This window comes from Taudactylus pleione, unplaced genomic scaffold (genome assembly GCF_031769625.1).
Source record: "Taudactylus pleione unplaced genomic scaffold, aTauple2 ptg000504l, whole genome shotgun sequence".
NCBI classification, from domain to species: Eukaryota; Metazoa; Chordata; class Amphibia; order Anura; family Myobatrachidae; genus Taudactylus; species Taudactylus pleione.
Genome location: NW_028284906.1, coordinates 386,442 through 399,843, shown reverse-complemented (window position 1 = coordinate 399,843; position 13,402 = coordinate 386,442).

Below are 13,402 nucleotides of genomic sequence, written 5' to 3'. Positions count from 1 at the left end.
TTTTGAAAAAAACACAAATACACAGTAGAATCCCTGACTTCTGCCCAAGTTTGGCTGATAACGGCCACACTTACATACCAATGCGCAATCCTGGACTCTCCCCTTTATAATAATAATAATAATAATATCACATATCAGTGTTTGCTGGGAGCTGTTATTCCCCCTCATATATCACTGTACAGTCCCCTCCCCCTATATAATAATAATACCACATATCACTGTGTGCTGGGAGCTGTGTTATTTCCCCCCCTATATAATAATGCCACATATCAGTGTGAGCTGGGAGCTGTGTTATTCCCCCTCATATATCACTGTACAGTCCCCTCTCCCCTATATAATAATAATACCACATATCAGTGTGTGCTGGGAGCTGTGTTATTCCTCCTCATATATCACTGTACGGTCCCCTCCCCCTATATAATAATAATACCACATATCAGTGTGTGCTGGGAGCTGTGTTATTCCCCCTCATATATCACTGTACAGTCCCCTCCCCCCTATATAATAATACCACATATCAGTGTGTGCTGGGAGCTGTGTTATTCCCCCTCATATATCACTGTACAGTCCCCTCCCCCTATATAATAATAATACCACATATCAGTGTGTGCCGGGAGCTGTGTTATTCCCCCTCATATATCACGGTACAGTCCCCTCTCCCCCTATATAATAATACCACATATCAGTGTGTGCTGGGAGCTGTGTTATTCCCCCTCATATATCACTGTACAGTCCCCTCCCCCTATATAATAATAATACCACATATCAGTGTGTGCCGGGAGCTGTGTTATTCCCCCTCATATATCACGGTACAGTCCCCTCTCCCCCTATATAATAATAATACCACATATCAGTGTGTGCTGGGAGCTGTGTTATTCCCCCTCATATATCACTGTACAGTCCCCTCCCCCTATATAATAATGATAATATCACAGATATCATATAAGAAGTCACATGACATAATCACCAGAGATGTTGCCGGATGGATAAAATGGCGGCTGAGGTATTTGGAATTTCTCGCTATGTAGCCCCGCCCTCTCGGCACCGTCACGTGTCACTCTCACTCTCCCTGCTGTGTATTTTGTACAATCTGATTGGCTCTTCGCTACGTCCGTCAACACATTATCAGGGAGGAGGTGACGGCTGCAGCCATAGAGACGGCGGGTGGGCGGAGCCGCCTCATTACAGCCTGGCCGAACGATTGGCTGTCACTACTCCTCCCCCACGTCGGAATCTGTGGTATCATGTGATCCCCTCTGTAATGATTCTGACCACACATGTCCCTAGTGCAGGAGGTGGGCGGCCATTTTCTTGTATACCAGGTCCGGCAGTTACTATGGGAGCGGCGGCCATTTTCTCCTGGTCTGAGCCCTGCCCCCTATTTATCACGTGATCTCCTCCGGGCAGCGCTGTAGACACAGAGTCACTCAGTCATTGTCTCATCCTCTGCTGCTGCTGCTGCTGCCGGGGAGAGGGGGCACAATAGGAGCAGAGAGACACCGGGGAGACTGCTGCAGGGGAGGGCAGGTAGGATGGTGACAGTCCTGGTGCTAATCTGTATTATTAGGTGGTGATAACAGTCTTCCTCCCTGCAGGTATAATCACATAGAGGGGGCATGTGTGCACGCAGGGGGGGTTCTGAGCACTCAGAGACCCCCCCCTCCCGCCCACCAATCAGTGGCGTAGCCTCGTCTGATCAGTTGGCCGCGGTCCAGGTCACCTCTGTCCCTATGTGCAGTGCGGACCACACAACACAGTGACAGATCTCACCGCCGGCGCCGGGTAGTGCGCTCGTACACGGCGGTGTGTTTGTTTTAGCAGCCAGGGTCAGACAGACTCTCATTGGCTGCTGCATCCACGGAGGGGACCAGGGCTGGATGTCACTCATCAGCTCCGCCTTCCGGTTCCCGCAGTGGGTGGAGGGAGAGGCGCTATGACGTCTCTGTCCCATAATGCTGAGCGGGAGGACGGAGGAGCGGAGGGGAAAGAAATTAAAGGTAGATGTATAAATCTTTATATGTATTTTAATGAAATGAACAAAAAACATTTGTGGTTTTCATTAAATCACCCCCACCCACGTGCCCCCACATTACGTTGGGCTATTTTGGATTGGTCTGGGCTTCTTTGTCACTCATCAGTTCCTTGTTTTTAATTTTAATGTTGGCAACAGTGACTGTGGTTCTGGGTTATCATTGAGCGGATGGGATGCACTATGTAGCCCTATTTTTATAATACAGAGGGTTCTGATCCCGTTATTACTATAATAAAGGTGACGCAGACTCCGTTATTACTATAATACAGGTGGCACATACTCAAGGTGCCCATATATCTGCGACGGATCGCCGTGATGCAGGGCTGCGATCTGAAATTCTGATCGCCATCGGATATTGCCCATCGCCCATCGATGTTTTGCGATCCGTCGCCGGATTGCGGACATTTGACATTTTAAATGTCCCTGATTTGACGATTGCTATCCTTTTTTGATCGCGATAGTCAAATCGCCGAAATCCAACTTGTTGGATTTCTGCGATCCTGCGATGCCAGGTTGCAGCATCGCGGGATCGCGGCAATCCATTTCTGATGTATGGGGCCCATCAGTTGTTACTATAATACAGGTGGTGCAACCTCAGTTGTTGCTATAATACAGGTGGTGCAGACTTAGTTGTTACTATAATACAGATGGTGCAGACCCCGTTGTTACTATAATACAGGTGGCACAGACTTTATTACTATAAAACAGGTGGCGCAGACTCCGTTGTTACTATAATACAGGTGGCACAGACTTAGTTGTTACCATAATACAGATGGTGCAGACCCCGTTGTTACTATAATACAGGTGGCACAGACTTAGTTATTACTATAATACAGGTGGCGCAGACTCCGTTGTTACTATAATGCAGGTGGCGCAGACTCCGTTGTTACCATAATACAGATGGTGCAGACCCCGTTGTTACTATAATACAGGTGGCACAGACTTAGTTATTACTATAATACAGGTGGCGCAGACTCCGTTGTTACTATAATGCAGGTGGCGCAGACTCCGTTGTTACTATAATGCAGGTGGCGCAGACTCTGTTGTTACTATAATACAGGTGGCGCAGACTCAATTGTTACTATAATACAGGTGGTGCAGACTTAGTTGTTACTATAATACAGATGGTGCAGATCCCGTTGTTACTATAATACAGGTGGTGCAGACTCCGTTGTTACTATAAAACAGGTGGCGCAGACTCCGTTGTTACTATAATACAGATGGCGCAGACTCCGTTGTTACTATAATACAGGTGGCGCAGACTCTGTTGTTACTATAATACAGGAGACGCAGACGCCGTTGTTACTATAATACAGGTGGCGCAGACTCAGTTGTTACTATAATTCAGGTGACGCAGATCCCGTTGTTACTATAATACAGGTGGCGCAGACTCCGTTGTTACTATAATACAGATGGTGCAGACTCAGTTGTTACTATAATACAGGTGGTGCAGACTTAGTTGTTACTATAAAACAGGTGGCGCAGACCCCGTTGTTACTATAATACAGGTGGCGCGGACTTTGTTGGTACTATAATACAGGTGGGCAGACTTTGTTGTTACTATAATACAGGTGACGCAGACTTAGTTGTTACTATAATACAGGTGGCACAGACTTAGTTGTTACTATAATACAGGTGGTGCAGACTCAGATGTTACTATAATACAGGTGGTGCAGACTTAGTTGTTACTATAATACAGATGGTGCAGACCCCGTTGTTACTATAATACAGGTGGCACAGACTTGGTTATTGCTATAAAACAGGTGGCGCAGACTCCGTTGTTACTATAATACAGGTGGCGCAGACTTTAGCGGAGCGCCACATCCTGTCCGATTTAAAAAAGGCAGAATGCTTCCGGCCCTTTTGGCGGCACCCCGAAAAAACAACATGCCGGGTGCCGTCCCCCCCTGTGGGCCCCGGTGCGTAAAATAGCGGTACAGCAATCACTGCCGGTAAATAGGTGCCGTGCGCATGTTACTATAATGTATAAATATAATTGTCCCCTGGATTTGGCCAGATATCCAAACAGAGATTTCTCCTTTTCTTTACACAATTCAGCTTCCCTTAAGGGTTTATCACCTCAGACCTGGATAATGGATACTCTAGGAAAAGAAAAACCAGGAGCGCACGATGTAATACAATTGTACATTTATATAGATGAAAGTACCATAAACATGAACATTTAAGGTAAAACAAAACATCTCATCACAAGCCTGGTGAGACTGAGGAATCTGTATCTCCAAACACTGACGCTGTGTCCATGACGCTCTGAGACAGCAGATGAAGCGTTACAAAGAGCCGGCGGGGAGTTCCGATACAGCCGTCAGCGCGTGAGAGCCACACCTCGCTGTGAGGTCCGTCACAGAGTAACCACATGAATCACCATCCCAGGCGCTGCCAGATGCATTTCATTCACAAAGGCTTCATCTATATAAAATGTACAATTGTATTACATCGTGTGCTCCTGTTTTATTACTAGAATATAAATATATATACACATACGAGGCAGGGTGTAGGTGTGCCATTGGTGGGGCTTAGCTGGTTATGTGGTGGGTGGAGGCTGAGGGACATTGAGACCCCTGAATTCTGGAAACTGCATATTTTTAAATAGATTTCCTGCAATAGAAGCCGTGTAAGGGCAAATACATGACGCAATTCAGTTCTATCTATCACATGTGAATATAGATTTACATTTGCCAGGTGGGATTGCTAGAAGGTGATGCCGGACTGTGCACAGATCTGCCATGTACAGTAGGGCTGACATTGAACCTCTGCAAAGGAAAACCTCACAGTGCAGATGGGCTCCGGAACGGCTCATCGCATCCTTCGCACTGAATTCCCCCAAGTGCGCAGCCCTGAGTACGTTAGCCAGCAGGTCCAGGTGCCGGGATGGAGCACAATGTGCCTTAGCCATCTGCTCCAGGTGCCAGAATGGAGCTTTGGATAAGTTAGCCAGCAGTTCTGCGTGCCGGAATAGGTATATGGGAATATTGTCCATCCCATCCAGCTGCCTCATTGGTGTCCGAGTATCTTACCATCCATTCTGGGTGCCGGAATGGGGCTCTAAGTACCCGAGCCATTCTTTCCAGCTGCTGGAATAGGTGTTGGAGCAGTTGTCCTATATGCTTGAGTTACCAGAACAGGTGTTGAGTTACTAATTCCATCTCGTCCAGCTCCTGGAATAGGTGTCTCAGTACCATGGGTGTAACTAGAGCTTTGTGGCCCCGCAGCAACATTTTGAAGGATTCCCTGTAAAACACTCACACCCAGAGTGTATGCATCTGCATACAAGGGGTTAAATTTCAATTATAACTAGCAGGTTTTTCAGTTAATATACAACGATACTGGGTGATCACATTAATATATATAGCTTTTATGAGATATATTTTACACAATTATATATGTTTATTGCACTTATTGTCACATGGATACTATTCACAGATGCACATAAATATTGTTATTAATAATTATACATTCTATGATGGCTTATTCCAAATAGGGTAATTTAATATTTGTGAGAGTAATATGTCATAATTAATTCATATAAGGATGATTAGTAACTCAATTAATTCCTTATTTTTAAATCAATAATATGAGAGATAAATTTATTCCAGAGATGATAGATCAAGGATATCAGGAATTTTATAAACATTTATCGATTGGATAGACCTGAATAGAATATATTAGCTAACATTATAGGACAATCACGTGACCTGTATTGAACATCATGGATAGGTACATATTTAATAGATAATCTTACCACTAATATGAACTTGGTAACCTAATAGAAACTGCAACTATTAGGAATGTTTGCTGAGTAATTGTTTTCCTGTATTAAGAATAATAGGAATATCGCTCTCTGAGATCGATTACTTTAGCTTGATAGCTGTTGAATAGATCTGTGAGCGATTGAGAATCCTTAGTATACCAGGTCACTGACCCTGACGTCGTTTGGAGCCAGAAGGGGCGGTGTGCCACACGCGGCTAAACATGATAGGCGATACGGGATTGATTGACATCCCGATTCTCAAATTACACATATGCGGGTATTTAAGGCAGTTCCACTAAGCAGCTCGGCTTACCTTGACAACGACATATCCGGAGACCACTAACTGACCTAAAAGCCAATATCTCTAATGCTTTCTGTAAAAACTCGAGAGGGTTTGTCAATAAACATAAAGGCTGATATGGAGATTACAATAATGCATATTTTAGAATTGATTTGCAGTTGCACATTGGAAGCTATTATCCTCCTGTGACCTAATATCTGAGAGAGCTGACTCATGTTCCCGTGGGAAGCAGATAGCCCAGAAATTATACTGTAAAAAATTGCATATATATTTCCCATACTACTCTTCTGGAAGTTGAAGATAAGAATAGAATATATATTAAAACTAGGGGTGTGCACCGGCCACTTTTCGTGTTTTGGGTTCTGGGTTTTGTGTTTTGGATCTGTATTTTTTATTTTTTATAAAAACAGCTAAAATCACAGAATTTGTGGCTTTTTCTGCTCCTATGCTATTATTAACCTCAATAACCTTCATTTCCACTCATTTCCAGTCTATTCTGAACACCTCACACCTCACAATAGTGTTTTTATGTCCAAAAGGTTGCACCGAGGTAGCTGGATGACTATGCTAAGCGACACGAGTGGGCGGCACAAACACGTGGCCCATCTAGGAGTGACACTGCAGTGGCAGACAGGATGGCAGTTTGAAAAACTAGGCCCCAAACAGTACATAATGCAAAGAAAAAAAAAAAAAGAGGTGCAAGATGGAATTGTCCTTGGCATTATGTTGTATAAACAGGACATGCACACTTTAACAAACCAATCATTTCAGCGCCAGGGTCTGTGGCTGAAATGATTGGTTCGTTTGGGCCCCCACAAAACAAGCTGGCAATTAATCTGTCCCTGCACAAACTGGCTCTACGGAGGCAAGATGTCTTCCTCATCCTCCTCATCCACCGATTCCTCACCCTCTTCAGTGTTGTGTACATCCTCATCCTCACAGAGTATTAATTTGTCCCCGCTGGAATCCACCACCACAGGTCCCTCTGTACGTTCTGGAGGCTGGTCTCCTTGGAAGAGTTGATAATTAATTTTTATAAACATAGGGCCTGATTCAGAAACGTTCGCTATTTGCGGTCGTTCGTTCAAAAACAAGGGGTGGCTATTCAAATGATCCGTTCGCAAATTGCAGTCTGTTCACACCTCTAAGTCTGAACGAGCGAGCAAAACATACGCTCGTTTATTTGTTAAAAACGCCCCCTGGCCGCTCGCACCATATGTCATGTCCGCTATTTATTAGATTAATCGAGTACATCGACCAGCGTATGAACTGCTCTCTATTCTTGTGGTTGGTTTTTTCAACCACTATTTTGCGAGCAGTTCTGAGTTAAAAAAAACCAAGTGACGTGGTCAATGACGCTGCTGGATTAATTATGCACTCCCTTAAAACGCCCGTTTTGACCTTTAAGCACGCCTGCATTCGGATCTCCACTCCCCATTTTCAAGCACCTTCCCCTGTTACCACCCACATATGCCTCATTCTGTCACTCAATATAGCAGGCATTCGCTATATTGCGAGCACATGAATTTCAGCCACACTGACTGGTTCGCGCATGCGTATAATGATCCGTACGCATGCGCAGATGTGCGAACATCGCTCGGAACGAGCGTACTGCCGCTAGCGAGTGGCTCTGAATGAGGACCATAATCTTCTCCACATTTTGTGGAAGCAACCTCCTACGCCTTTCGCTGACAAGGTTCCCGGCCGCACCAAACACTCTTTCGGAGTAAACACTGGCGGGGGGGCAACTCAGGTAAAACAGAGCCAGTTTGTACAGGGGCCTCCAAATTGCCTCTTTTTCCTGCCAGTACAGGTACGGACTGTCTGACATGCCTACTTGGATGCTGTCACCGATGTAATCCTCCACCATTCTGTCAATGGTGACAGTATCATATGCAGTGACAGTAGACATGTCAGAAATTGTTGCCAGGTCCTTTAGTCCGGACCAGATGTCCAAACTTGGTCCTGCCTGTCCTGCATCACCACCAGCGTGTTGCTTAGGATACCTAAGTTTTTTCCTGGCAGCCCCAGTTGCGGGAGAAAATGAAGAATGAGCTGTTGATGTGTCACGTTCCGCTTCAGCTGACAGTGTTTTCACCAGCAGGTCTTTGCACCTCTGCAGGCTTGTGTCAGCCGGAAAGAGAGACACCACATAGGCTTTAAACCTAGGATCAAGCACGGTGGCCAAAATGTAGTGGTCTGATTTCAACAGTTTGACCACCCTGGAATCCTGGCAAAGCGAATGAAGGACTTCATCCACATGTCCCACATGCCGAGCGGAATCGCTCCATCTTAGCTCCTCCTTCACTTTCTCCAGCTGCTTCTGCAAAAGCCTGATGAGGGGAAATGACCTGACTCAAGCTGGCAGTGTCTGAACTGACTTCACGTGTGGCAAGTTCGAAGGGCTGGAGAACCTTGCACAACACGGAAATCATTCTCCACTGTGCTTGAGTCAGGTGCATACCCCCTCCTTTGCCTATGTCATAGGTGGATGTATAGGCTTGAATGGCCTTTTGCTGCTCCTCCATCCTCTGAAGCATATAGAGGGTTGAGTTCCACCGCATCACAACCTCTTGCTTCAGGTGATGGCGGGGCAGGTTCAAGAGTGTTTGCTGGTGCTCCAGTCTTTGGCACGCAGTCGCTGAATGGCGAAAGTGGCCAGTAATTTTTCGGGCCACCCAAAGCGTCTCCTACATGCCCGTCTCTTTTCAGAAAATTCTGCACCTCCAAATTTATTGTGTGAGCAAAACATGGGACGTGCTGGAATTTGCCCAGATGTATTGCCCGCACAATATTGGTGGTGTTGTCAGATACCCCACTTAGACTCTCCTGGGGATTTGTGATAAGCCACTGGGCGATGATTTCCCTCAGTTTCTCTAAGAGGTTGTCGGCAGTGTGCCTCTTACTGAAACCGGTGATACACAGCGTAGCCTGCCTTGGAACGAGCTGGCGTTTCTGAGATGCTGCTACTGGTGACACTGCTGTTGTTGCTGCATAAGGTGATACATCTACCCAGTGGGCTGTCACAGTCATATAGTCCTTAGTCTGCCCTGTTCCACTTGTCCACATGTCCGTGGTTAAGTGGACATTGGGTACAACTGTATTTTTGAGGACACTTTTTCTGCCGTTTCTGTACAGTCTCGGTATCGCCTGCCTAGTGAAGTGGAATCTAGACGGGATTTGGAACCGGGGACACACTACCTCCATCAATTGTCTAAATCCCACTGCACTAATGGCGGATACCGGACGCACGTCTAACACCAACATAGCAGTCAAGGCCTCAGTTATACGTTTTGCTTCAGGATGACTGCTGTCGTACTTCATCCTCCTCGCTAAGGACTGTTGGAGGGTCAGTTGTTTAGTAAAAGTAGTGGTGTTCCTACTTCTTCTCTGGGATGATGAACGACTCCCAGCAGCAGCAGCAGTAGACGTAGCAATGCAGGATCCTCCGGAGGAATCCCGGATAGGAGAGTCAGTCATGCCAGTGACATGCAGGACTACTTCCGATCCTGACTAAGGAGGAAATTGACGAGGAGGGAGTTGACGGTGTGGTTTGCAGGCGCTTGGATACAACAGGACAATGGGATTTAGGTGTCCCTGGACTGCTTACGGTCTTAGCCAAAGTTTCTGAACTTGACAGTAACTTTTTATGAACGCGCTGCAGGTGCCGTATAAGGGAGGATGCTCCTAGGTGGTTAACGTCCCTACCCCTACTTATTACACCTTTACATATGGTACATATGGCAAGACAGTTGTTGTCCGGATTTGGATAGAAATATTGCCAGACCAAAGAGGTGGAATGTTTGGTCATCTGCCCAGGCATGACCGTGATGGGCTTTTTCAGCCCACGGACAACAACTGTCTCCCCCGGAGCCTGATTTAAACAAACCACATCACCATCAGAATCCTCCTCGCCAACTTCCTCCTCAGCGCCAACTACACCAGTATCCTCATCCTGTTGTACTTCAACAGTGACATCTTTAATTTGCATATCAGCAAGTGGACTGTGGGTGCTCCTTTCAGCACTTGCAGGGGGCGTGCAAATGGTGGAAAGAGCCACGTCTTTCCGTCCAGTGCTGGGAAGGTCAGGCATCGCAACCGCCACCACACTTGGACTCTCCTTGGGGATTTGTGATATCTTCTTAGAACGCACAGTTCGTCGCTGTGCTTTTGCCAGCTTAACTAGTTTGATTTTTTTAGCGGGAGGAGGGCTTCCATCGTCATGTGAAGTTGAACCACTAGTCATGAACATAGGGAAAGACCTTAGCCGTTCCTTGCCACTCCGTGTCGTAAATGGCATATTGGCAAGTTTACGTTTCTCTTCAGATGATTTAAATGTTTTTTTTAAGGTCATTTTCCTGAACTTTGTCATTTAGGATTGTATGTGCCCTCTACTATGACATTGGGCATCGGCCTTGGCAGACGCCGTTGATGGCATGTTATCATCTATGTCATGACTAGTGGCAGCAGCTTCAGCACTAGGAGGAAGTGGTTCTTGATCTTTCCCTATTTTATTTTTATCGGAGAAAGTTTGGTCCTCCATTTATGTTATATTGATATGTACGTGCGGCTAAGGCGCACACAAACATAGAAAATAATTTTTTATTTTTGTTGGAGACTAGTGCACTTTGTGGGTTACACCACCCTTTAAGAAATGAGCCAGCCGGCTCTTTACTTATGGGACACAGGCGCACGCTTGGCGCTGCTCCTTTGTTGATGCACGTGCAGCTACAGCCCACACAATTCACAAAGCGGGAAAAAAAAAGGATAATTTTAAATTTTTTGTGGAGCGCACTTTGAGGGTTACACCACCCTTTAACGGACAAGCCAGCCGGCCCTTTACTTATGGGACACAGGCGCGCGCTTGGCGCTGCTCCTTTGTTGATGCACGTGCAGCCACAGTGCACACAATTCACAAACACAGAAAATATTTTTTTATTTGGTTTGGAGTGCACTTTGGGAGTTACAGCACCCTTTAACGGTCAAGCCAGCCGGCCCTTTACTTATGACATAGGCGCACGCTTGGCGCTACATTGTTGATGCACGTGCGGCTACTGTGCACACAATTCACAAAGACAGAAAAAAATTTTTTTATTCTTTGTGGAGCGCACTTTGAGGGTTACACCACCCTTTAACAGACAGACGCACGCTTGTCGCTGCTGCTTTGAGGATGCAGGTGCAGCTACAGCCCACACAATTCACAAAGACAGAAAAAAATAATATTTTTTATTCTTTGTGGAGCGCACTTTGAGGGTTACACCACCCTTTAACAGACAGACGCACGCTTGGCGCTGCTGCTTTGAGGATGCACGTACAGTGCAGACAATTCACAAACACAGAAGAAAATGTTTTATTTTTGTTGGAGTGCACTTTGAGGGTTACACCACCCTTTAACGGACAAGCCAGCCGGCCCTTATGGGACACAGGCGCACGCTTGGTGCTGCTCCTTTGTTGATGCACGTGCAGCCACAGTGCACACAATTCACAAACACAGAAAATATATTTATTTTTTTTGCACTTGGGGGGGAGCACCCCTGATGGACAGAGCACCCCCTGGACAACACTACAGCACCCCTTTAGGACTGGGACACTGCACAGGACTTTGGAGTGGACACAGCCCCTATGGACAACTGACTGCACAACACAGTCCAGCCAGCCCCTATGGACTTTGGAGGAGTGGAAACAGCCCCTATGGACAACAGCAGCACAGCACAACACAGCCAGCCCCTATGGACTTTGGAGGAGTGGACACAGCCCCTATGGACAACAGCAGCACAGCACAACACAGCCAGCCCCTATGGAATTTGGAGGAGTGGACACAGCCCCTATGGACAACAGCAGCACAACACTACACTACACTGCCCAGCCAGCCCTAACTCCCACCCTCCCTCTTCACTGTCCACAGCCGAGTGAGAAAATGGCGCCGACGCGGGCACCTTATATAGAATCCAAAACCCGCGAGACCCGGAAGGCGGGATGATGACGTCTTGTCTTGATTTCAGATCCGAGTGAGGCGGGAAAAGACGAGCCTGACTCGGATCTGCCTCGGATCGGGGCGGTTCGGATTTCAGAAATCCGAACCCGCTCACCCCTAATTAAAACCTATATTATATTGAAAGTGACCAGCTGGAGATTTATATGTTGATTAATATGGAATAACTCAGGAGAGATGCATAACTGTTTATTTAATAGAAAGTGATCCTCACTATAAGCATATAAGCAATTACTCAACATTACTTCCCAAATTTGTAGATACACCCGTCTGTTAAAAATAAATTCAGATGGTGTAACAGCAACTACAACAATTTTTTATGATTGGTGTATACTGCCATTTATTACAAAATAACAAGGATATATGATGGCATGCTGGTAAACAGCAAATAATAGACAGTATATATGTGATATGTTGAACACAAAATAAGTGGAATACACAACACATTTAACAAAGTGGCTTTAATACATGTATATGTGGTAACACAGGATCGTTGCATACATATTTTAAATCACTATTTTCATCACTTTTTTTTCACTGTTTAACCATTTTAAATTTTTCGCTGCTCTACCTGTCCCATTAGACAGTATTAAATTAATGAATCAATAAAGGTTATATTTTAATTAACGTGTGCACCACCTTAGGCATTTCATTTTTCCCTTCTCTTTCAACTTTGTGACCTTATATTTATTGCCTGTGGTAGCACCCCCCAACAGATTATAATTGATATCGGGGGTTACCATTGTCCCTTATTGAGGGGTACAATGTGGATCTGGTGCGACTAGACAACTTGTATTCCTATACAAGGGGTCCACAGTAACAAATCATCCATTACTCTGCCCCCAATAATGGAACACTGGGGGCAACATCATCATATCTGGGGAGAGAGCTATTAACCCCATCACCCAGGAAGGCTCAGGCCAACCGTGGTTACCCAATCACTAATAGAGGAGGGCACCGGGGAGTGTCGGTATAATGCCCAATACATGGATCAGGTCCGCTTCCTCAGGCAAATTGCATAAAGTATGTGTCTTGGAGGTCCAGGACTCTTGGCCATGAGAGGACCATTGGTGTAACCTCCAGCAATGTCGTGTGGTGGTCACTGAGCAGCACTATGAAGCAGGGTCAGATGAACTTCTGAGAAACACTGAACAAGACTCTGTCTCTGGGAATGAGGGGACTTAGTGGTCACTCAATGTATTCTTACATTTATATAGGCAACATGTTCTTATTGTGTTTGCATTGGTGTCCTCCATGAGCATACTGGTAGGTTAGTTGGTTTCTTTTAAAAGTACCCCTAGTGTGTGT